This window comes from Acomys russatus, chromosome 31, assembly GCF_903995435.1.
Source record: "Acomys russatus chromosome 31, mAcoRus1.1, whole genome shotgun sequence".
NCBI classification, from domain to species: Eukaryota; Metazoa; Chordata; class Mammalia; order Rodentia; family Muridae; genus Acomys; species Acomys russatus.
The window spans coordinates 39,780,526-39,802,451 of NC_067167.1; the positions used below are offsets into that span (position 1 = coordinate 39,780,526).

At 42.1% G+C, this 21,926-nt stretch overlaps 1 protein-coding gene across 1 annotated transcript in view; it reads left to right on the forward strand.

The window, feature by feature from the left end:
* Dnajc5b (DnaJ heat shock protein family (Hsp40) member C5 beta) overlaps positions 1-21,926 on the forward strand; it is a 173,305-nt gene that overhangs the window by 35,782 nt on the left and 115,597 nt on the right. The window contains exon 2 of the mRNA XM_051172972.1: positions 16,483-16,587. The gene's annotated coding sequence lies outside the window, so the exon portion shown is untranslated. The remainder of the gene's footprint in view (positions 1-16,482; positions 16,588-21,926) is intronic.

A 21,926-nucleotide genomic window follows, 5' to 3' on the forward strand; every position in this document is an offset into this window, starting at 1 on the left:
AGTTCTACTTCCTCATACGTTTTTATATATTTTGTGACATTTTGGCTGGGTCTCTTGGGTATATATGGTTCAAGAATACTTCCTATCTCTAAAAAGTTACCCATGGTCATGTGACCTGTTTTGGACAAAGAAACAAACTTTAGTGATATTGTTAGCAGTGAGTGGAGACTTGAAGAATCACTGCATATTTTGGCATACTTTCTCTTTCCTTTCATGGCTAGGGCCATCCACCAAAAATCTAACCATTTCAATAGTTACAGTCCAAAAGCAAAAGACAAAATTAATTTAACCTAATTAAGTAAAAAGAAACAATCATGCAACAGGAAATTAAGTTATTCAATACATTTTACTTTTTCATGTTAAATATGAGATTTAATGCATTTCACAATTGTTTCTCTGGCCAGATGAGCCACATTCTGGTCTCAGTAGGTGTATATGGCTAATGACTACAGTTGCCTTTGATGCTCATTGATAGCTAGTTCCAGAAAGACCATGGCATAAAATCTGCAAATGTCCAAGTCCCTCATGTAACTGTGGCATAGTGTTCACATATACATATGCCAAGCTACCCTCCCATATATTTAATCATCTCCAGAGGACTTTAAGTACCTAACACAGTTAAATGTAGGGCAAGTAGTTTTTATACTACATACTGCATTTAAATAATTGGCTTTGAGACAGAATCTTAATATGTAGCAAAGATTGACCCCAAATTCACAATCCCCACCTCAGCTTCTTGAGTACTGGGATAGTGGGCACATGTCACTGTGCCTTTATATTTTCTTGTAGTTTGTTTTGGCTTAAAAAAAAACTTTTTTAGCTGGGTGTGGGAGTACACACCATTAGTCCCAACACTTAGAAGGCAGAAGCAAGCAGGACTCTGAATTTGAGGCCAGCCTGGTCTACGTAATGAGTTCCAGAACAGCCAGGGATATGTAGAGAGACTCTGCCTCAAAAAAAAAAAAAAGTTCAAGATGGGCCCTTGCTCTGTAATACAATCTAGGCTGGAACTTATGTGTGTTCTAGGTTGTTAAGCACAGACAGAACTCATTTCCACCAGGATTTCCAGAGAGAGCAACTTTGAGCAAAGACCACACAGACCGCCATTGGCTGTACAAAGTGAGTTTGAAGTTGGCTGTCAACTGACTTTGGGCTTGTCTTGTAGCAGTGTAATTTAACTAATAGATGAAATATTAGTGGAAGGTTAACTGTTGATCTAACACTAAGCTGAAATGTGTGGGGTAAGTTGAACATCCATCTTGAAATCTGAAGCTTAAAGCCTGGTTTGGTATACTTCAGATTTCAGAATTTTAGATTAAAGGTGATTAATAATTGAAACATACACAAGTGTTTCCATATTCCAAAGACAAAGAAGTGAACAACAGTAAAACCCTCTAAAATCTGATGTACTCCATTCCTGAGCACTTTGGATAAAAGATACTCAAATTGTCCTATCTCAGAGCCCAAGCAAGACGTTAATTAGCTGGGTGGTAGTGGTGCATGCCTTTAATTCCAGCACTCAGAAGGTGGAGGCAGGTGGATCGCTGTGAGTTCAATGCTGGCCTGGTCTACAAAGCAAGTCCAGGACAGCCAAGGCTACACAGAGAAACCCTGTGTCAAAAAAATAAAAGAGGTTAACAAAGACATTTTTAGCAACTGGAAGGATAACAATGCACTTTATGTAGTGACAAAACACTTGGTAAATCTCTTACTTTTCTTTGGAAAATTTACAAGGTATTTGTGGTGGTCTAAATAAAAATGGCCGAATAGACTCACAGGGAATGGTGTTATTGGAGGTGTGGCCTTGCTGGAGGAAGTAGACTTTGCGGTTTCAGGAGCTCAAACCAGGCCTAATGGTTTGCTTTCTTTTCCCACTGCCTGGGGATCCAGATGCAGAACTCAGCTACCTCTCCAGCGTCATGTCTGCCTACACAACATGGTGCCTCGTGCCATGACGTTGTGGGCTAAACCTCTGAACTGTAAGCCAGCCTTAATGAAATGTTTTGACTTATAAAAGTTGCTGTGGTCATGGAGTGTCTTTCACAGCAGTAGAAACCCCAACTGAGATAGCATTCACAGTGTGTGCAGTTTCAGAAACAGGATTGGGTGTCAGAGGATTTAGTAACATGTATGAGCTGCTGGTGTCTGTCTTGCTGAAGTATTACTAGGAGAAAATCAGCTCCAAGGATAATTGCTTTTTTAAAAGTAAAACAATAGAAAATAGAGCTGTCTAACTGTGTCAGTTGTATGGCAGAGACTTATTAGCTTTCTATTAAGCCGCAAATGAGAAAGATAATACCATGGTTTCTCTCGCCAGCATCTTTGAATTCTTCCAAATTCCTTCAGCAGGGCAGTTGCAACTATATTTAAGATAACAACTAAAGGGAGAAAGGATTTACTTTGGTGACAGTTTCAGAGCTCCCAGTCTGCGATCACTTGACTGGGGAACATTGTGACCGTTGGGAATGTATGGTGTGGAGAAGCTTCTTCCTCTTGGTGGGCAGGAAGTAGACGGGGAGTGCGGGATGACGCCAAGTCACGGCCTCCACCCTTCTCCTTCCTCCAGGTAGGCCACACCTCCTGTGCTTCTACAACTTCCCCAGATGGTGCCACCACCGGGGGATCAGATGCTCACAACACGAGCCTATGGGGCATTTTATTTTGAAATCCTAACAGTCACCCAGAATTTCTTCCTTTTTGTGTCATTTGTTGGTTTCATAGAAATACCTTTGATGATGGCATTATAAAGAACTGTAAATACTCTGTAATCTCCATTCCAAGGATCTTAAACTGATACAAAAGAACAGAGCCTTTGTTCTAGAATCCAAATACTCCTTTGACAGTATGATTGTCGGCTGGTGTTTTTGGTTTTGGTTTTAGCGGCCTTCCTTATTCAGTTTCCTTTCTTCCTTTCATATTAAAAGTTATATGGTATTATGTGGGTGATTTATATCCTTTTCTACAAATTCATGAATTGAAACCCTAGCCTCTAGTGTAATGATTAAAAAATAAGATGCCAGGCAACAGATAGGATATAGAAAAGTTTATTATATGAGCATGGGCGGGGGAGAAAAAAGAGAGAAGCGCCCCAGGGAGAGACAGAGAGATAGAGACATCAAGAGAGGATGAGGAGAGAGAGAGAGAGAGAGAGAGAGAGAGAGAGAGAGAGAGAGAGAGAGAGAGAGGAGAGAGAGGAGAGAGGGAAAGAGGAGATAGAGAGAGAAGGAAAGATAAGGTTTGTCTCTTTATATACTCCTGGGCAGGGGCACACCCAGTGGCAGCTAGGTAGTGACATCATAGGTTGCTAAGCAGATTGAGGCAGAATGCTAGCACCCCTCCCTTTCCCTGTAATTAAATAATGAGGCCATTGGATTGTTTTTCATGTAATATAAATGTAGGTTCACTGGAAGCAGCCATTGTCTGCCATGTAAAGGGAGAGAGAGAAAGAGGGAGAGAGAGAGAGAGAGAGAAAGAGAAAGAGAGAGAGAGAGAGAGAGAGAGAGAGAGAGAGAGAGAGAGAGACGGACAAACATACAGACAAGAGAACAAAATAATGTTTGGGCTACATGATGAAGGGGAAGGAAAAACTCTGCCTTGGAAAATTCAGGGAAGAGGGCAGGGTGTGTCAGCCATATCCTGAAATAGATAGGGACTGAGGAGTGCTGGGAGAATCTGGAGCTGTTTGTCCCGGGTCTGGAGCACACCATCTCAGACTTTTGTAAATGAATAAGGTATCAGTCATCTTTGATTTCTTCCTGCTAACACTAGGGTGGCAACAGGTAAAAGGCTGAAATGTTGGCCAGGTCCAGGAAGAACAGACTGCTATGCTTGCTGTTCAGGGTCTGAGAACATCTGCGCCTGGGAGGGGCAATGCAGGTCCAGCTGTGATGAACAGTGCAGGTCCAGCTGACTTGACCTGGGAGGCTGGGCTGGGGCACCTGTGGGTAGCTGCTTTGGTACTGTCCTGCATGTAGGGAGTCTGACAGGATGCTGGAACATAAATGTGGGCAGAAGACAAAGTTAGTAGGTTAGGGATAAACTCCCTTTACATGTACATTTGAAACTTTTGGGAGAGCAAAGAAGAGAAAATCCTTGAAAATTAGATAAGCAAAGAGGCAATGCTTAAAAATAAGGAGCCCCATACAAGGGATGGGATGACAATTGAGATGTAATCTGGATAAATTAATTAAATAAAAAAATCAGGAGCCTCCTTTCATTTTTACCTTAGAAGAGGCTTGAACATGGGGCACTTTCTTTCATTTTACCCAAATGCTGGTGGTAGTTAAGAAAATCTCATTTTGGATCTGTCCAGGGTTTCTTTGCAGAGGTGTGTAAGCTTAGCAGCCCTTAATGTGGGCGCAGGGATTTGAAATTCTCTAGAAGGCATCCGTTTCCCACAGCAGGTCAGCCAGAGGTGCACGCGCCCATCCCTAATCCCTGCGTCCTGCCTGCCCACAGGGAAGTCCTCTGCTCAGTGACCAGCTTCCTGCCTCTGGACCAGGCGACTGGTCGCTACACTCTGCGTATGGGACACCAATTTTAAATACCAATGAAATGTATGAAATATGAAATATGCACCATACAACAGATGTGATATGAGAGGTTTGTTACATGAGCATTGGGAGAGAAGGAATCGGGGGGCGGGGGCGCCCCGAGAGAGACAGAGACAGAGGAAAAGTGGAAGAGAGGAAGAGAGAAACAAGAGGACCGAGAAAGAGATAAGGTGGGTTTATCCTGTTATAATCCTGGGTAGGGCCATGCCCGGTGCCAGGTAGGTAATGATGTCATGAGTTGTTAGGCAGATTAAGGCAGAATGCTAACACCTAGTACCTTAGGAAGTGGGGGTATTTGGACATAGGGCTTTTAAAGATGCAATTAAGATTAAATACAGTTACATAAATGGGTGGCCCCATTTTTCTTTTTTCTTTTTTTTAAATAAGAGATAAGTTATTCTGGAGCAAAAATTGTGAGTGACCATGGCTCAGGAACATTGATCTTGATTACCATGGCTCTACATTCTTCCATGGAAGCCATCCCAAGAAGTTGTTTGTAGTAGGACAAAGAAAATCATGATCAAGGCAATTGTAAAATGCATTGGTGGGTACATCAGAGAAGCAAGTCACATGCAGGCAGATGAGCAGCAGATGGTATCTGATAGCATTCTTAATCCTTTGATGGGTGGAGAGTAGAGCTTTGTTAAGTAAATACATCACACAGGGCATGCTGACCACTGGGAAAACAGGTCCCAATGTTTTCCTCTGCTAGGGCCAGGCCTAAGCTGTGAACAAACTGGATGCCCAGAGAGTTATTGTCTCATGTTGCTGAATACGAGGCGAGGTCAGTCTCTCCCGTGTTCGCCAGACTGTCTCTGCCCATGGTGTCATGCTGCCACAGGAGACAACTGGGACACTTGTCTGTTTACTAGGATATAACTAACCAATCATCCTTGTCAATTTTGTTAATACATAGATTCACTTAGGTACAGTTTATCCTCCTCAGGTCTCTGATCACACTAATGGCCAAGATGTTACCTTGACAGCTAGAGAACAGACAATTAGCTCCTGAGCCCAGAGTCCTGCCCTGTTAGTGCATTGGTCAACCTTAGCTAGTTAAATCTACTAGACACTACATCTCTTATTTAAAAGGACAAGCAGGTTTGCCTCACAGACCTCATGTTAAATATAAACAGGCTCCAGATGCCTTCCCAGTCCCCTTCATCCACAGAAAACCAGGCCTTAAGTCTCATTCCTACAATTACATACAGTAGATACGGTCTACTTTGTTAGCCGGCTTCCTTTTACCACTTTTAGCTAAAGGACAGTGAATGCTCACAGCAATTTCACCTGTGCCTAAAAGCTTCCAAGAAGGTGTTTTATGCATGTTAGAAGGTCTAAGAAGGTGTTTTAAGGTTGGTAAATGCAAGTTATGAAGGTCAACATGTCCAAAAGGATGTTTTATTTCTTCCCGCTGCTGTCCTGTTGCTGTGCTATTGTTATATTACCTGTTCAGAGTGTTGACACTAATCACAGGAGCTCTGATTTATTAGTCTAACGACGGTAAAGCATTCTACCATATATGATCCTCAAGATTTTAAATTTCTTTTGGTTTGTCTTTTTCTTGAAATGTCTCTCATTGTGCTAGAATTATATATCCAGTCTTCTGAACATAGGGAAGAAACCACTCTTTCATGATGTGCATTGATGCTGAAAATCAAGATCTAGTGAGCCTCTGCACTTCTGCTCTACAGGAGGCTTCTGTCTCATGTTCCACACATGTCAGAAAGTTCCATAAGGCTTCCGCCTTTCCTAAGCTCACCTCAAAGAGTAGTCATGCTTTTAACACATTTTTTCCCCAAGCCTATGATATGCTATATATCTACTGGCTTTTCCTACAATGCATGTTTCACTGCAGATTACAAACAATGATGATGCTAACATGTCTAAAATTTATCTCCTTTTGTAAACTTAAAAGAATTCTTGTTGAAAAGAAAAAGAATTCTTGTAAGCTACAAGAAATCCATCTCAGGCCAAATGGAATCCAGATAAATACTGCCAATCAGCAACCTAAGTTGTCTCTGAGGGTGGGATTCTTCCCCCTTTCCCTGGTTTCGGGACTCCCCTAATTACCCTACTGCTACATTCTTACACCCAACACTGACTGATTGCTGAGTCTCCTCTTCTGGTTGACATAAAAGCTGCCGGTCTTGCCAACCTCCTTCCAAACCCTTCATCTAGGACCTTCTCCCTTGGGTGAGATGTCCCTCGGTCAGCATGGCTCTGTCTCCCTCCCTATTGTTCATGTTTGAAACCCTAGGGCTCGGTACCATGTCTCCTCTAGGGCCATTCGCTTGGCCTCCGACCAGCCCGATGAGCTGCTGCGTGAGTCGTACCAATCTTGTCAAGTTATGCCTTGCTCAGGGGATGCCCTGACAGGTCACTGACTTCTACTCTCTCCCCATGAGAAGTAGTCCAGTTGCTGCTTCTCCAGGCGCCTCTGGGATGCCTTCTGGAAAATTCCAGATCCCTACAGCCACATTAAGAGCTGCTACGCTTACATGCTTCTACAACCAAACCTGGACAGATCCAAAATGAGACCTTTTAATTACTGACAGTAATCTGATAAAATGGAAGGAAGTTCCTCATGTTCAAGCCTTTCCAAAGGTGAAAATGGAAGGAGGGTCCTTATTTTCAATCCTTTTTTTCTCCTTTGCTCTCCCCAAAAGTTTCAAATATGCACCTAAGGTAAAATGGAAGTAACTTCCCTATGTTCAAGCTCTTCTCTTCTTTACTACAAAACGTCTGTCTCTGTTCGTTCTCCCAAACGTTTCTAATGTACACCTAAAGGGAATGTTCTCCCTAATCAGTATCCTGCCAGGTTTCCTACATCATTCTGTTTGTGATGTTTACCTCTGTGGTTCCTGTTTTCTTCCCTAAGTTCTCCCTGTCCAGGGTTTCCTCACTCTGTGCTTTATGGTTTCCATTTTCTTCTTCAGATCTTGAACTGTTTTACTGATTTCCTTCACCTGTTTGTTTGTATTTTTGTATATTTCTTTGAGTGATTTAATAATTTCCTCTTTTAAAGCCTTTATCAATTTGACTGTATTGTTTTGCATTTCTTTAAGAGCGTCCTCTTTAAAGGCCGTTGTCATTTTCAGGGGCACATCTTTACTTCCTTCTCTTCTGTTTCAGTTGTGCTATGGTATCCATGGCTGCTTGCTGGTGGAAAACCAATTTCTGGTGATCCCATATTGCTATAGTTTTGTGTGTGTGTGTGTGTGTGTGTGTGTGTGTGTGTGTGTGTGTGAGTGTGTGTTTTTACAATGACTTTTAGCTATCTGGTTGTCTCTGGCTCTGGATGATGGTTCCTGGTGCCCACTGGAGTTCCCAGGAATGCAGGCAAAGCCCTGGGCAGGAAGCTGAATGTTGCTGCAGGAGCCCTATTCAGATTGCAGGGTCTGGTCTCTGACTGGCAGGTGGCTCTCAGGGAATTGCCTTAACCTCTCCTTTAATGTATGATCCTTATGACAGACTGGGCTCCCCAGGAGTCTGGGGGCCCTCTTCTTACCAGGGGAAGGCCCAGAGGCCCAGCTGCAGCACTACCAGCTTTCTAGTTTTGAGATTAATGAGCTTCAGGTGTCCGGACACTGTGCTCAGACACTGTATTCAATGGGCATAGCCATTTTGGAGAACCTGTGAGCTCAGAGGTCTGATTGTTTTCCTTGGTGAGGCAGGTTGCACTTTGTAGCAGGGGCTGGGGCTGTTGTGTGGATCCCAGGGATCGGTGGGCCCAAGGTTTGAGTCTTGCTCCTTGGAATCCAGAAATGTTCACAGTGGGAATATGTGGGTGCAGATGGCCTGAGGTTGCGATGGGGCTCCAGTGGAACCTGGGACTTTTCCCAGGATTAGCCAGGTGTTCTGAGGTTGGACCCACTGTTTCCCTCACCGTGAGCTTTCCTCTTACCTGGGAAACACAGATGCTGGAGATTTGGGGTCCACAGCCACAGTCTGTCAGTATGTTGGTTGTTCTATAATCACTGGTGTTCTGCTGATGCCATACTGTGCAGGATCGGCGCTTCCATCTTTCCCATCTTCACTCTCCTCTCAGCTAACTTTTACTGTTATCTAAGCAGCAGAGAGAGGGAGGGGAGGGAGGGTTTAGGGTTAGGCTTAGGCTTAGGGTTAGGCTTAGGCTTAGGGTTCTTATTGCTGTCCAAGCTTTGTTGGTTTGAGATCAGATAGGAGTTGGTAAATCCTTCAGACAGAGAACAAGAGCAACTCAATTCAGTGGTATACAACAAAGTGTATGAATGGGATAAATAGCTGAACCTACTTGGGTTTGGTGCAAGCTTTGCCAATCAAGCTATGTTGAGAGTGGGAGGATGGTGTGGGTGGGCTAGAGTTTCTAACATTCACCAGGCTAGGCCAGGAAGGCCTTGAGGACTGGGAATAGGGCAGGCAGGAGAGGTTCCACAACTCACCAGGTTGGATTGGCACATTGATGTGTTTCCTGGGCTAGGTCTACAGGTTGGATACAATGCAGGCAGCTTAAGGTCCAGGGAACTCGTCAAACTGGACTGGTGCATAGAATAAGTGACTCAGGCAAGATCTACAGGTTGGGATTTCAACTGGTGGGTTGATGTCGGTGTGCTGAGCAGACTGGGCTGTTGCAGATGTGTAAGCAGGATCAAGCTGTTTTGTTTTGTTTTTTAAACACGGGGTCTCATATAGCCATGCTGGCCTAGAGCTCGCTATGTAGCAGAAGATGACCTTCAGTTACTGATCCTCTTTCTCCATTTCTCAAGTACGGGGATTGCAGATGTGCACCATCAACCCACCTGCGTATCTTAAATAATGTTTCTAGAAAGCAAAGCCAATGACCACTGCAAAGAATACTGGCAAACTCTTCCTGGAAAGAATGATTTGTAGATACTTAACAAATAATCTATGAACAAGTGGCAATTAACACAGAAGTGTGGAGTCTGGCTCTAATAATACAGCCCAGATGCCTAAGCATCGCAGGAGTATTTGTATACCGACCATGGGATATACTTTCCTCATCCTTATTTCATTTTTATAAGTAATACTCTAGATCCGTATACATAAGTTAGTCAGCATTGTCTTGCCTCGTATTGGAGAACAGTCCCCAGCACCTGACCTTTACCATAGCTTGCCATCATTTCCAGCTGTGGATTAGCAGCCCAGGGTTCCTGAGGTGGAGGGAGCTAGTTATGTGGCAACTGCGATAATGTTATGTTACTGATTATGCAATGTGTGTGATTGTGCAACCATGGCTAAGGCCTTAGTGGACCTTGGCACAGTTGAGTAACTTTTATTAAATGCCAAGGTTCCTGAACATTTATGGAGCTATGTTCTCTGGGATTGTATTGTTTCTTACCTCTGGACCACCAGGAGTCCTACTGTGCCTTCATGTGACCCCTGGACATAGTGTTTGGTTTGTAAATCAAAAATGAATCTCGATTAGATCAATAACAAACTCCTTAATTCTAAATCATATGTACTTGAACAGAGATTATCACCTAACTGAAAACTGACGAATAAAATCCAAACTGTTCATTTGATAAAAAGAAAAGTTGAAAGTTATGCAATGAAAGACCTGGAGAACTTCTTGGAAGAATTCAGGTAGCTGTACACAGCTGCTAGTAAGACAACCTGGAAGAGAAGCCTTGGGTTTGGCATGACCTTCTTGGCTCTAGACAATGGCTTAGTTCATATCACAGCCCTTCAGGAGGATTCCAGTGTAAATGTAGCCGCGAACCTTGAAAGCCACAAGTACCAAAGCCTGCTCTGTTTACAGATTATAAAAAAATACAAAACAAAACAGAATCAAAGAAGCAAAGTGACACACTAATAATAAACTCCTCAGGGAAAGACACTAGGCTTGGGTCTTAAATTGTCTGGGAAAATATTCCATAGCCTTTCGCCTATTAATATTAAAAAACCAGACTCATACATTGGTTAGCCCTGAAAACATACATGATACAGATTTGCGGATAATCTTTAGGAATATATATGCAATATATATGCATATAATAACAACAATTAATGCAGAAAAAGCTATGAATGAATTCATAGCATAAATTTGAAAGAGAGCAAGGAGGCATATAAGGCAAGATTTGGAAGGAGGATAAGGAAGAGAGACATGATGCAATTGTAATATCAAAAATAAAAGAAAAAAACTTCAAATAACACATTGGAAGTGCCTTCCTGCTAACTATACCCATAGGTGAGGTCATCGCTCAGCCCTCAGAAGCTTCTCCTGGCAGTAGGTGGCAGTTAACTCTGAGGCTCTCAAGGTCAGTGTGCAGTGACCAAGCCTGGGGAATGCTCAGAACTAACTCAGGCATTCTCGCCATAGACCTCACCCCAGAGCTCAGATTATAAGTCAGAGGTGGTGGTTAACCTTTAGGAAACTTTTCCAGACACAACAGGGTAGATACACTTATAAAGAGCCTTGCAAGCTCTAGCCAGATAAAAATCCCAGTGGGTGGGGCAGGGGTGAGGGGCTGTGCAGGGGTAGGAGGGTAGGGGGAAGGTGCTGGGTGGCATATAATTCCATCACTAAGCAAGGAGCTGTTAGCACTTGATATTTGTTGGGAGAAAGGAGAATTGGACGTTTGTTTGTTTGTTTGCTTGCTTGTTTATTTTACTGATATGACCTCCGGTAGGTGAGCCATAGGAAAGGCAGGCCCCAGTCCCAACACTAGCTAGGCAGTGGAAACTGGGCTTGATGGGACAAGAAGAGGAAGAGGAAAAGGAGAGGAGGAAGAAACATCACAGCTATGAAGGAAGGAATGGGAAGTTGAGAGTGTGATAAGAACAGGAGGTGAGATGGGTGAATGTGTTCAAAATGCATTTAATAAAATTCTCAAAGAATTGATGCAAACATTTTAAAACACATGGGAAGGTAGGACTGCTGAATTTTTTTCCCCAAGAGTCATTTTATACTGGAAAACTACTTATGGAAAGCTCAGAAACTTTCCTCATTGATAAGTGGGATAAATCCAATTCCATATTCTAGGTTTTCTTTTTTAAGTGTTTAATTTTATATGCTATCTGAAATTAATGTTATAATGGTGCATACATCTAAGTTGTTTTTCTATTTGTTACCCGATAACCTCATTTATTTTGTAGAGTAGTTATAAAATTATAAAGTATGGGTTTAATTTCTGCATCACAACTCATGATATGAAAACAATCATGAGAGAAATCTGCTCTTTTGAGCTGCTAAGGCGGGGCTGGTTTCTTGCTCAGCGGCAGTGTACAGAACAGCCATTTCTTTGAATTAATGACTTAATCACAAGCACTTGCCTTTCTCCTGTGGAAACTGTCAGTTATACAAAGTTTGAACCCGCCTGACCTTTTGACTTCCAGCCAATAGAATATAGCAGAAGTGATGATGTCTTCATTTTGAGCCTCCGCCTCAAGACTCTGGTGTTTGTGAAGACATGACTCATCCCTGCTGGCCCCACAGCCGACCACAGGCCTGAGCAGCCCAGCTGACACCAGCCACCACCCATCCCAGAAGACTTGCCCAGCCGGCCCCAGCCTGCACTGCCAACCTAGAGAGTCCTGCTCTAGAAAATTGTTCTTGGTCTAGTGTTTTGAAATCGTTTGTTAAACAGCAATAGTTACTGCCAACCAAAAGCAAAATTAAGAAATATTGGTTGTTTTGACTAGTTGTAGAGACCAAGATTATTAATTTTTTATATTTTATAATTCTGAGAATGAAACCAATAGGACAACTGCTTATTTTTCTTTGTGAGAAAAAAATGCCATGATAACATATAATACGTTTGTGGCATTCCTATTGTAAATTTAAATCCTAAATTCAATTATGAGAAAATAGATGAATCCAAGGCCTGAAGGTAGCTCCATGGGTAGAGTCATTTGCTGCTAAATCTGAGAACCCAAATTTAATCCCTGGATTCCAAAGGACTGAATCCTGTAAGTTGTCCTCTGACCTCCAAATGCAAGCTGTTGTGTAAGACACACACACACACACACACACACACACACACACACACTCACACACTCACATGCACACACTCACATGTACACACACACATTCGCAAAAAATAAATAAGTGTAACAAAATTTAGAAAATAAACAAACCCAAATTGAAGAAAATTCTTTAAAAGGGTCGAGGTTATAGAGACAGTGGGGAGAGGCCAGAACCAAACCGAGGACCTGTGATAACAAAATGTGACACATGACTCCTGGCTAGATCCCTTTTTCTATAAAGAATATTTTAAGGCCATGGGGACATGTGTCCCCATGATTATTGGCAGTTCATGATTATTGGCAGTAGGACATGTGTAGTGGATGTCTGTTTTTGTTTTGATTCCAAGAGTGGGATGTGAAACAGATTGATGTGAGGGTGTGTGGTGTTTGTCCACTGGAAGAGGAACTGCCTCTTGCGGGGCCATGGTCTCTGCCCACTGACAAACATTCCTAGTATGGAGTCGGAGAGGAGATCATTTATATATGCCCAAGGTCAGAGGAGATCATTTATATATGCCCAAGGTCAGAGGAGATCATTTATATATGCCCAAGGTCAGAGGCTTGGCCTTTTTGGTTTTGCATCATTTGGCTGTTCATCACTCTTGCTTCGAGACGCTCCTGGAAAGAAACACTTCAGAGGTTTCGAGGCTCCAGATTCCAGCTGCTGCAGTTGCAGTCACCTTTGCTGCATTGCTGGTTTGCTGTTTAACAGGTCTGCTAGCATCCTGACAAGGAAGAATGGAATCGCTCCAAGGAACCGTGCCTAAAAAGGTCTGCCTTTCTTGTCCCCATTAACTTCTCTTCTCTCCTTCTAGGGTAGGTGGGTAGGAAGGGAGGTATAGGCATTAAAGAACCCCAAATAAAGTAGGTTTGTAAAAGTCCTAAGCCTATAGGCATGAATTTTCATTTGCCAGTTTGTGTGGTTGTATTGTGATTATGTAAGAAATGTTTTTGTATAAATGGGGAATTTTGTTTATGTTTGGTGGTTTTTACGCACTCACGATTTTTTTCTCAATAATCCAACTAAGAAAAATTAAAAGTAAGAATAAAACTTTAAAACAATGGATAAAAATGCCAGGGCAATTACAGTTCCATAAGGTAGTTAAAAAAAAAAAAAATCAGACTTCTTTACTTTGGTGATTTGTTTTCGTTTATAGACTTAATGGCTATAAATGTTGCCTAAGATCCTATTTTCTACCATTTTCCTCCTTATTTTTTTTTAATCTTATTGGTTTTGTTATGCTTTTGCCTTCTTTTTTTTTGGAGACAGTGTTCTACACTGCGCCAGGCTGGATGAAGCCCCCTTATGGGTACTGGGATGGCAGGTTGGAGCCAGGCTCTCTTCCTTGTTCAAGAATGTCAAGCATTCTATTTGTTGTGTCAACCCACAGCACTTAGGCAGCTTTCCTAATGTGGAACCAAGACACAATAAAATGCCTACATGTCAGAAACACCCTACACACAGGTAGACAGGGAGTATATAAAGTGTTCAGTCATTGTGCTATGACAACCAAACAAGTCATATGATAATTAAGAAACTGTTTTCATGCAGCAGGCCAGGTATAACTCATTTTGTTGTGGTTCTTTATTTCAGAATAGGCTGCACATGGCAATTGTGAAATTCTAGTAACTTTATTCTATTTGTGACTTATTCATTATCCTTTATAACTAATACCTTATCTTAGGTGAGTTTTATGTGTGTTACTGAGTTTCGGGGAAAATAAAAGACTGTCTATAGGAAAAATGGCAAGATAATTATACTGAAAAAATTAAGAATATGTAATGAGGTTTGTGTGGTAAAATACAAGAGGCATTCTAATAAATGTAAATTATGAAGACATGTGGATTGTGCCTCTATACTACAGTTATACAAAGCTATAATAATTTTAATTATTAAGTCTTTATAGCTAAAAGGTAGCTTAGTAAGATGATTTGTTGTCCTACAATTGTCTCTACACAATTATATCTATATTATGTAATGTTACAGATGTTCAGCAAAACAGCAAGATTATTTATCAGCAAAGAGGATAACAGTTGGATACATACATTGCTATGAATAATAATTTTAGACAACTTATAAATTTAAAAAAGAAAATATAGAAGAAAGAGGATTGTATTTTTATTAATTTTATGGGAAAGTTTTTTAAGGTTAGATATATAAGTTAATATGGAGCAAACATACAAACGTAGATACAGTAAAAACATAAAATTCTGTTTGTGTGTGTGTGTGTGTGTGTGTGTGTGTGTGTGTGAACTTAAAACATATAGCAAATCAGAGACAGAGTGATAAAGTGAGACAAAGTGAGTTCAGACATACCAAGATGAAAAATAATATGGAAGAAGAAAAATATAGCTTATAAGATAAGAGATACAAATAGGAGAGAAATGATGAGAGAAGACTTATAAATAGTCCTTCTATGCAAAGGCAATCATTACAAAAATGTTTATAACAACAGAAACAGCGTCTGTGTTACTGTAGCCAATGGTTAAGCTATAGCAACAGCACTTTATGTAGTAGCAGGCAGACGTGAAAATGGGTCACAGGTGAAGAAAGGGGAGGAGAGAACAAGGGAGGAGCTTCAACAAGGAGAGCACATAGTGCACCTTGTGTGGCTACAGGTCATTTCATAGAAGAAGCAACATAAGCACACAAGCCACGGGAGTGCTCATCAGGGCAGTAACGGGATGTAAGGGATAAGGAACGAGAGACTCTTTACAGAAAACTCCCTTTTTTCCCCCCAAATTTAAATACTACATTGACGTTATAATTTTTAAAAAGATGCTATCAACCTTGTAGTTGGAAGCCTTTTCCATACAAAGATTTAATAAATGTCACCTGAAGTTCATGAAGTGGTCATCCACATGTGAGTGACTGTATGCTCCAAAAGCACAACTCTTCCATTTCAGAGCAGGCCTCCCAGAGATCTCAGCAAACAGCATTAAGTTACAATAAGAGGGAGCAACCAGCGGGAGGAAAAGGCAAAGGAGTTAGAGGCAGCCCTCACTCCCACTGTTAGGAGTCCCACAGGCATACCAAGCTACATGGAAATGTACTGATAAAAGTTTGAGCCTTTTTTTTTTTTTTCCTCTAGGAAGGCCATTTTGAATGTTCACAATGCTTTTGGGCTGGTATTTTTAAAAAAAGATTTATTTCTTTATTATGTATATAAACACTCTATGTGCAGGCCAGGAGAGGGCACCAGATCTCATTATAGATGGTTGTGAGCCACCATGTGGGTGCTGGGAATTGAACTCAGGACCTTTGGAAGAGCAGCCAGTGCTCTTAACTGCTGAGCCACCTCTCCAGCCCTGGGCTGGTATTATTGCCAGTCCCAGAAGTGCATCAGTAATATCTTTTTACCTACAGTGTTGCTGCTTCTTGTGCCAGAAGGTGTTTGAAGTGAATGCAACAGAGCAGCGAGTATTCTTCCATTTAGTTTTGTAATCCTATCATTAAAATGCCAGAAGAGAAAGGATATCATGTTTTCTCTGAATTGTATCTTTTGCAACTTGAGATCCAAGTTCAGGTTTCTTGACGCACCTCTGGGTATTAAATATGAATTAATTATTGTGTCCAATTTCCTCTACCTAAGTCCCTGAGACAAGTGCAAACAAGCAAGCAAGGCTGCACCATGGCCAGTAGAAATCATATCAAGGGAGTGTTCAGACAGTACAGTTCTCTGCTGGTGGGAATTTGTTCATTGAGAAGAAACAGAAAAAGGGTCAGGGTGGCACAAATTAGAAATTGCTGGGTACACCTCGTACCCAATTCCCAATTTCCTGGGATGGGTTAAATCACACCAAGAAAAATTTTGCCCTAACTATGAAAGGAGGTAGTTTCTTCTTTCTTTTCTTATCATTTTCCCCCTTGGAAGCAAGTGGGTGGGGAAGAAGTATGCTGCAGCAGGCAGGCCAGGGTCCCACCCATTCTTATGAGGAAAAATGGTTTTTTTAATGGCAGGTCTGAGGAATGACTCATGACAGCAAACAGAGAACTTTCTGGAGCTGGCCCTTGCCAAAGGACATTAACTCCTTGAAGTGTTTTATTTCTTGTGATAAGTTCTGGGTAAGTACTAATTAAATTCATGAAGAAATGTCATCATTTTGGCCTCTAACAATTATACACCTTTTCTCACATTGCCTCTGCCTTGGCTATAATTATCCATAATGTATCCTATTGAAGAACGTGGAAATCTGGGCCTAGACCAGGACCAGAGATGCTCCTCCTTCTCTCTACGAAGAATAAAAGTGAGTGGTTTCCTCCTCTAGTGTACTTTGGGGACCAGAAGTTTTGAGAATGATCTGTAAATTACTTATGGAATTCAATTTTATACAATTTTATTTTAAAATAAAATAGATTAATTATTATGAATAATAGCAACTACAAACTACAAAGCCTATAGCATTCTGTCGTTGGGATGTGGATGAGAGGTAATCAGATCTGGCTGAGAGGCCTCACTTAGTAAACATTAAGTCTGAGACTTTACTTCCACTCAGAAGCCATTGTTATTGGTGGGTGGGGTGGTTTGCTATTTCTTGTACGGCTGAGGTGACTCTGTAGGTGAGGAAGGAGGACTAACAGCAGAGTAGTGGTAGCGCAGGCAGACAACGAAGGGCTTTCTTCTGAGTTCAGATCAAAATATTCAGGTTCCTGGGAAAATAAGAGTCATGTGTGCCCTCTGTCTTATGGCTGCCTTATAGATAATGGATAGGCAAGCATAACATTGGAAGCATGTCCTAGGATGACGGAGTGGGTCCTGTGAGAGGGAGGTGTAGTTGGGCTAGCTTACAGACAATAGGGATGGGATGAATTCCTAACTCTATCTACAATAGAATCCATAAGGTGTGAGAATTTGTTGAAAGTATCAAAAATGAATACATACTGTATTGGGCTTTGTGATCATCCACTTTATACCACTGTACAAAGTACCAGGGAGCACCAACTTAAAGGAGAAAAGATCTAACCTGGCTCATGGATTCTTAGGTTTCGGAGTGTGGTCACTGGGCTTTGTTGCTTTGGGCCTGTGGTTGTGTGCACCATGGTAGGGACCAAGATAGAGGTCTGTTCATTGCATAGCATCTCAGGAGTAAAGAGGGAAGACGGGGAGGAGGTTCCTATTTTTTGAGAGTATGTGCCCAGTAGCCTAACTGTCTACCATCCAGTAGACCTGGCTTCTTCATGGCTCCCCCATCTCTCAGCTCTACTGGATGGGAGGGGCTTTGGGAGACACTTATCTGAATCATAGCAGGTAACAGAAACTAATTCCTGATGTGGTTGGCAGTCTCCTGGTGTGTGTTGTGGGTAGGTAAGGACTGTCCGATACATGGTAATTTAATCCAAAAGCATAGTAACCCTTAATAAGTCTTTGTTTAGTGATGATCCCTTTTAGTTTCTGACTAAATGCAAAACCTCTTTGCTTCACAGAGCTGGCCGTCTGGCTGCAACAAGATAACTCATAATTTATATAAGTTTTGGGCATGTAATTGAAAAATCTAAATTTTTTACATGGCTTTTTAGAGTATAGCTTTAATTTTTTGTTATTAAAACTGTTATTAAATTGTATTGATTTTCAAGCATGTGTTCATAAAAAGTATTTAAAAATTTAAATTAGTTTTATTTTAGTTTATGCGGCATTTTTTTTTTTTTTTTTTTTTTTTGCCTGTATGTATTTGTGTGCACCAGGTACATGCCTGGTGCCCATGGATGTCAAAAGAGGGCATCGGATGTCCTGAAACTGGCATTATACATGGTTGTAAACTATTGTGTATGCTGGGCTAGTGCTCTGAGATGCTGAGCCATATTCCCAGCCTTGCAAAAAGCACTTGTCTTCTAAATACTTATCCACATACCCACAAATACAGATAGCTCTTATCCCTCACCAAAGAGCCAATTTCCCCACCAGTAGATGGGGGCTACTACAGCAATTTACAACTGTCCAAAATGCAGAGAGTAAATGATCACCCATTGCCCAGCTACAGTTGATACGTCTAGGTCAGCTATGCTGGTCCAGTTTACTAACATGTATGTGGTTGTGTGGCTTATTTGTAGTTTTCCCTTGATATGGCATGTAGACTTTGAACTTCCTCAAAGCTATTTTATTTGGGGTTCTTTAATGCTTACACCTCCTTTCTAACCCACCTACCCTAGATAGAGAGAAGAGAGGCTACTGAGACAGGAGAAGTTGACCTTCTTAGACTCAGTTCCTTGGAGTAATTCCACTCTTCATAACTAGGCTTTTTATAATTTCAAAGAAAATGCTGTTGATAATGTCTTTGTTTCTAATGGCCCATGTGTACGTTTTAGACTTAGGAACACACAGAGTTACTGTGGCCACTGGTTCCTTCTTATCCCTAAGGAATTCATCATGAGCAATGAACAGTTCATGTCCACAGAGGTAAGCGGCTGCCCAGTATTATGCTGCAGCTTACTGAGTGCTTAATTTCCCTTAATCTTATTCATTATCTCATATGTTCTAATGTAAGCAAGCTAGGTGTTCATCCAGTGTCCTAAATACGAGAAACCAGAGACAGAAGCACCAAGTTTCTCTCTTGGAAGCTAGTTTGGGGCCTTGGAGATGTCAGCTTGGAGCTTTTCTTGTTAGTTATTGGTGCCTGGCTTTCCCTCTGTGTCACGGTTCCTCTTCATGCAAACTGTGTTCTCAGCTTGCAGTCAGTTTGCTGTCCCTCAGAACACCTCATGTGTCTCTTCTCATCACTGATTCTCTTAATTGTGTTTATCAGTAGTAGCGACCACTCCTTTCCTGGAATGTCCTGTCTGCGTCTGTCCTATGAATAATTTAAGACCCTGTTCAGTCTCAGCATTTCCATGAGAAGAGTCCAGCTGGTACTAGGGGAAGGAAGTGTTCTGTCTGCGGACTCTTTATGGCATCAGAGAACTCTTTATCAAGTTTTCTTTCCACCAAACTTATTGGCCACCAGCCTTCCTCACCAGACCATGAGATACTAAAGCAAAACTGTCATGTATTCTGGGCACTTTGTACCCGCACGTGCACACACTCAAACCTACACTTGTGCCTGGTTCTAGGCTATGCTGGCCTTTGAATTCAAAGAACTCATAGAATGAATGAAGACTCACTCTCTTATGGCCTCCCTCCCCACCTCAAACACCCTCATTTGCCTTCTCCTTCCTATTCCTGTTTTCTATGAGTTGGCTATAACTGTGGCTGCTGCTCTTCTTACCTTCACTGGGTTATTTAATACTGGATTTCAGATTTTAATAGCATGTACCTAGGAGTGAATGAATGGCTCTAGCAAGCCTAACTGTAAAGCAAATGTGACTATATTTTCTTTTAGAAACCAATATTTCTTCATAAATGTCAGAATTAATTATCTCCCAGGGAGGGAGATTTTGTTTTTATAAGAACTTTTAGAAAATTACTAGTAATGAACCCAAGTTGCTCAAATATGCAAAGACCTCAGCTATCACTTGCCTGCCTACAGGGAGGGTTTGATAGGCCTGTCTCAGGCATTAGTGTGATAACATCTTTGCTCAGAGTCACTTTACTGAGAAGCGGGCTTATACTCTGCTGTTCAGGACAGAAGTAAAACTGCCACAAGATAGACTGAGGGGCAGTGGCTCTTCTTTCTTTCTTTCTTTCTTTCTTTCTTTCTTTCTTTCTTTCTTTCTTTCTTTCTTTTTTGTTAAGCACATGACTTTTCTAAGCAACCTTTACAGTTTCTATAACTACTATTCTGGGTTCTGAAGTCAATAGTTCGTGGGTTGAACAATTTGACTTGGTAACTCCCTAAGCACATTCTAGAAAAAAAAAATGTGACACAGCAGAGCGTCTCTGTCAAGTGGATTGACAAAAATCCATGTGAGCAGGAAGTTTGGAGTTTTATGATGTCTCCTTTATGGTGCTTTTGTTCCGGGCCGTTCCACTCAAACTACCAGGCAGCTTCCCAGAGCTCAGCAGAGCCGCAGTGACTTCTCAGGAGACGTAAAGAAGACAGCTGAAGGTTTTCTGATCATCGATCACAGTCTATCCTCCTCTACCCTTTCTCTTTTCTGTGCGCATCTACGCGTTGAGGCAGAGGCAGAGGCAGAGGCAGAGGCAGAGGCAGAGGCAGAGGCAGAGGCAGTGGGACGGCTGAGGAATGCGCAGCATGGATAGATAGCAGGTGCAGGACCCCCGAGCCTTTAGGGGATCCGCGGTTCCTCAGGTGCGATTCCCCGTATATTCAGCACAGACAGTGCAACAGTCCTCCGCTAAGGGAGGACTGGGAGAAGGGAGGATTGAGGATTTCATCCTAACCCCTAAACAAGGATTGACGACCATTCCAAGGAAGCAAGGTGAAACACGCAGCAGTGTAACTCACCCTGAGAAGGTGAGAACCCAGGCTGGAGTGGAAGCAGTGGAGACAGTCGCACAGCCACACCAGTCGTTGCCGCTAGGTTTTCTTTCTTTCCTTCTTTCTTTCTTTCTTTCTTTCTTTCTTTCTTTCTTTCTTTCTTTTATTTATTCAGATTACAACTCAATTGTTATCCCATCACTTGTATACTCCCATTCCTCTCTCCCTCCCGCTTTCACCCTATTCCCCTCCCCTAGGTCTATGACCGAGGGGGACCTCCTCCCCCACTATATGGTCATAGGCTATCAAGTTTCATCTTGGTGGCCTGCTATCCTTTCTCTGAGTGCCACCAGGCCTCCCTACCAAGGGGAGATGGTCAAATATGGGGCACCAGAGTTCATGTCAGAGTCAAACATAGGAGAAGGGGAAATAGAAGGATCCAGAGGCTCCTAGAAACCTACAAGAGGAACAGCGTGACGGGTGGTTCAGGGCTCAGGAGGTCTGCTCAAACTATTATACTAGCCAAGGACAATACAAGTGGTAAACATCAAACCCCTACTCTGATCTAGCCAATGGACAGGACATTCTCCACAGTTATGTGGAGAGCGGGGACTGACTCTGCCACTAGATTTTTTTTTTTGAGACAAGGTTTCTCTGTGTAGCCTTGGCTGTCCTGGACTCACTTGTAGACCAGGCTGGCCTTGAACTCACATCTATCCACCTGCCTCTGCCTCCCAAGTGCTGGGATTAAAGGCGTGTGCCACCACACCCAGCACCACTAGATTCTTAATGGAAGCAACCAGAGATTGGGAATCACCTGCATATTCATTGCCAACTATCCAGAGTCACCGTCCTGCTCATAGCCAAGTTACATGTGTAGTTAACTCAATACAGTTCTTCTTCTAAACAACCCATCCTTCCTTGCGGTTCTTTGCCAGGTCCCTTGATTAACAATCTTCCACACAAATTGCCAAACACAGCTAATCTGGTTAGCCGGGAACTAACCAGCACAGTGAAGAGGCTTCTCCTGTGCTGACCAGCTAACACGGATGCTGCACTTGGTTTACGAGGTCAGCTTTAGCACAGACATGT